Below are 4,918 nucleotides of genomic sequence, written 5' to 3'. Positions count from 1 at the left end.
GTATATCACTTGCTTATCAAGAGAATAAAAATTTTTACGTTATATTTCTATATTGTAATTATTCTTTCACTACAAAAAAAAAAGGTCTATGGTCACGGTAAAAAACCGTGACCATAGCTAGTGAAAAGGGTGACCATAGATCTATGGTCACGGTTTTGGACCTATGGTCACGGTTTTTTATCGTGGCCTATTCCGTCGTGGCCATAGGTCTATAGTCACGGTTTTTTTACCTATGGTCACGGTTTCTATGGCCACGGTTACAGTTTTAAAATTCTGACACTTTAGGCCACGGTTTTTAACCGTGACCATAGGGCAATCTCTGGTCACGCATAAAAACCGTGACCATAGCCATATCAATGGTCACGGTTTTGGCCGTGACCATAGCCTCTATGGTCACCCTTCCTTAAAACCGTGACCATAGCCTTATCTATGGTCACGGTTTTGGCCGTGACCATAGTTTCTATGGTCACCCCTCCTCAAAACCATGACCATAGCCTTATTTATGGTCACGGTTTTGGCTGTGACCATAGAGCCTATGGTCACTCCTCCTTAAAACCGTGACCATAGCCATATCTATGGTCACCCTTCCTTAAAACCGTGACCATAGCCTTATCTAAGGTCACGGTTTTGGCCGTGACCATAGCCTTTATGGTCACCCATCGTCAAAACCGTGACCATAGCCTCTATGGTCACCCCTCCTCAAAACCGTGACCATAGCCATATCTATGGTCACGGTTTTGGCTACCATAGCACTCCTCGACAATAGGAGGGGATGTAGGAATTTTGCATTACCAAGGTTCTGAGAACCGGATCGGTCATCGAACTACTCTAGTCACTGATTTATTAATTTATTGGTCTAATCGGTCTAATCGATGGTTCAACCGGAAAAACCGTTTTAGAATAGAATAATAAATAAATTAATAATAAACATCCTAAAATATAATTATAGTCTAATATAAATCTTAAAATATCTTCGAAATTTTAAAACACTACATAAAATATTATCAACCAAATTCATATGGTCTTATCAAAATACAAACTCAAAAGTTAAATAGTAAAAAAAGTAAAAAACATATCTAAAATAAGAGGATTATGATTAGGAGTAGGAGAACCTTGTGACTGACTATCGTTAGTACTAGGGGGATTAGAATTAGCAGTATTATTTGAAATAGGAAAATTAGGATTAGCAGTATCATTCGAAATAGGAGGATTGACAAGCAAGTTATTATTCACAGATGCATTGTTATCAACAATTTCTTCTTGATTAAATACTATTATTCATTACCAAAATTAATAAAACAGATACAAAATTAGAAAAAAAAGGCTTGAATAATTCACTTGGCAAATCGAGCAGTCCACTCTCCAGCAACAAGATCATGTTTTGCTTTGTTTTCCAAATACAAGTGAGCAATGCCAGGGACAACAGCGTTATCTGAAACAACCATCATCATAACTCTTAAGTAAATCCATTCCACATTATGGGGTTGAGAAGAGAGCGGAAGAATTTACAAGGGTCAGGATTTGTTAAAAGTGATCTTATTGCAGTTAGCACTTTGGTAATGGTTAGTGCCGGACTCCAACCATCCTTCAACATTTCGAGACTAACATGACCATCAGTGCCAACATTGCAGTGGTAAATGTGAGTTTTGAATACTACCTAAAACAGTTAAAAGAATCCAAGGCAGGACTTACATATTAAATTACTCAGAAGTTAGAACAAAATCAGTTTACACAGGATTAAGTATTCTAATTCTAGTAAACAAAACATCGTGAAGATGATCAATTAGGAGTACCTGGGGAGGGTTGAAGGGATAATCGGAAAGAAAGATGATGTCAAGGAAGAATATGCCACCTTGGTATGCAGTTCCTGTAGACAAGTGATAAACTTTCAAACCATCGAGCAATTAGAAAACAGTCACAGTAAACTTCAAACCATCAGAGTAACAGATCCAGAACCAAACTATTAGCAACTGGTAAAACAAATTTTAATACATACAGATTTTTACCGTACATACAGAACCATACAATCAGAAGTTCAGAACCATACATACAAATTTACAAATTTGTAAAATTTTCACCATTCAAATACAAGACAGAACCAAGAGAAGAATTGAAGATCCAACCTTCAAAACCAAACTTGAAACAGTTGAAACCAAACATTGAAAAATCAAGACCAAACATTTTGAACCAAGACCGAAGCAGACTTGAAGAAAAATAAAAAATGGAACAAAAATTGAAAAAGACCAAACATTCAGAACCAAGACCGAAGCAAACTTGAACCAAGATCGAAGTAGACTTGAAGAAAAATAAAAAATGGAACAAAAATTGAAGAAGAAGACCAAACATTTAGTGAGGATGAAGAAGAGAAGCCACTAACCTGGGTCCGTGCCGAGAAGCCAGCGAAGATGAAGAGCCGAAGAGGACCTGCCGAGTTACTGGGTTTTGGACACGGGGAAGAGGAAGAAGCGGCAGTGCTGAGGAGCTGGGATGGCGGCGGCGCTGAGGACTTGGGTTAGGCGGCGACGATGGAGGGTTAGGCGGAGGGCTATGCGGCTAGGGTTTCTTTCATTCAGAGTTCTCCAGAACATGGATGAATGAATGATTGGGGGAAGAGGGGGGGGGGGTTGGGTCACGAGTGGATCACTGGATCCGTTTTTTTTATTATTATTACAAATTTCCAAACGGCGCCGTTATATCCGAACCGGCCGGTTCTCGGCCGATTTGTAACACCCTACCATACAGAGTTTTATGCTTAAGTCATAATTCAGAGATGGCAAGGTATTACGACCTCTAAAACAAAAATTTAGTACGTATAGTAGTATGAATAATTGATTATAACTAGGAGCCTTTGTAGAAAAAGGGGTAAACAAAAACCGTAACTCGAACGCGCAACACTCCGATCGATAACGTAACGAGCAAAGGATAAGCTAACGCAAGATCATATATATAAAGAGTGTCAAAAACAAGAATATCAAGACTCAAAACCCGGCTGCGAAGAGAACCGGTCCGAGCATAGCAATATATACATATGATAAAATAAGGAAATCCCAAAGGAAACCCAAAGGGACACAAATACAGAAAACCTATTCTCCAAAAATCCCCTCTAGAAGGAGTCATCACAGTTTGTATTATTTAATGGAGATAAAAGTATCTAAACAAGATATATAAACCAAACAGAGTCCCAAGAACAAAGGATCTTCGCTAATCCAGAAGTCCCCAACATGCCTCAACGAGAAGCCTCGCGTCCTGCATCTGAAAACCACAAAATCCGCATGGGTGAGAACCAGAGGTCCCCAGTACGGTAACAGCTTCCACATATATAATACATAATAATAGAGGAAAGCCGAAGGCAATCCTAGAACTTCCTCCAGAAAATATCAAAGCTTATAAACAAGCTAAACCGTAAGTGGCAACTAACTAAAGATCCTTCAGTCTAACTAATACTTCCCTTTCTACTTCCTTCAGACCTCCCAACAACCAGCAGGAGTATAATATAGCAAACACAGTTATATCAGACAAGAGATTTACAAATAGGAACAAATAAGGCATTTAGGCAATTAGCAAGTAATATGCAGTCAAATAGGCAATCTCAAACAATTCATGTAGTATGCTTATGATGCATGCCTGTCCCTAGTGGCTGATGATATCATCTGTCGGTTATAGAGCCAACCCGACAAGTCCTGGTAGCTAGCCATTGGACTGTCCCTCTGTCGTGCATCCCCAACTCGAGTTATACTCATCATAAACTTGATCATAATCATGATCCATATCCATCACCCTCACTGGTGAATATTTATCCATCACCATCACTGGTGAATATTTATGGGGGCGAGCTCATCCGGGCCTTTCACAGTGCCCGGCCACACTTACGACATAGGGTCAAAAGAGCTTCGAGTCTCAACCTGGAGCACATGGTGGCTAGCCATTGCTACTACCCAGGGAAACCCTCATCTCCAATGGTGGAAGTGCAAACCTTCACAATTCAATCAACATCATATATGCATTTATACTTGGCCATAAACATGGCTCCGCCGTAACACGGCAATAATCTAGCCATCCGGCTCACGGTTAAATCCATAACCAGCCAATTCATTAACAATTACGGCCCTTCGGCCCATGGCACAACAAGCACTTCCACCGCCATTCTCCGCATCTCACATAATCATCTTTGACCCTCAATGATCATTCATTTTTCCCCTTGCTTCACTCGTAAGTTACCACAGTCACTAGCCCTTTTTCTCATGCTAGGCATATCATAATGATTTAAGACATAAGTGGTGAGATCGGAGGCTTAGAAGTATGAAATTTGGCTTTTAAAACTCAAAAATCAACTTTGGGATGAAAACAGGTCCACGCGTACGCGCTCTCCACGCGCACGCGTGGATGGCGCTTTCTCGAAGAACGGCGCGTACGCACCAAGTGCGCCTATGCGCGAGGGGTCATTCTGCTAAAAATTTTCTAAGTTAAAAGCTGCAGAATTTACAGATTCAAACCCCAATCTTCCGACGGACATAACTTCCTCATTTTAAATTGTTTTTCACTCGTTCTTCGAACGGCATGGACATCCCGGATCCAATTTCATTTCTAAACAGATTTGGCACAAATCAGAGATCCGTAGTCCAAGTTATGTCCCGTCAAAGTATACCCAAAAACCATGTTTTCATACAAAACCACAAGGTGCCATTTTCAAAACAAGCCACTTTCAACTCTTTTCAAAATCAATCAAACATGCCAATTTCAATCCTTCTCTTTGAAATCATTCAAAATGTACCAAAATCAACAACAAGCCATCCTCAACTCACACATTGACACTTTACCAAGGTTTCCAAAACCACATCCAACCATTTTAACACTTCTCAATCAAATGGCTAAAGGACAAACACAATATCATGTCATACATCCTTCCTCATCCCAATTT

This window comes from Arachis hypogaea, chromosome 11, assembly GCF_003086295.3.
Source record: "Arachis hypogaea cultivar Tifrunner chromosome 11, arahy.Tifrunner.gnm2.J5K5, whole genome shotgun sequence".
Lineage (NCBI taxonomy): Eukaryota > Viridiplantae > Streptophyta > Magnoliopsida > Fabales > Fabaceae > Arachis > Arachis hypogaea.
This window is presented reverse-complemented; position numbering follows the sequence as displayed.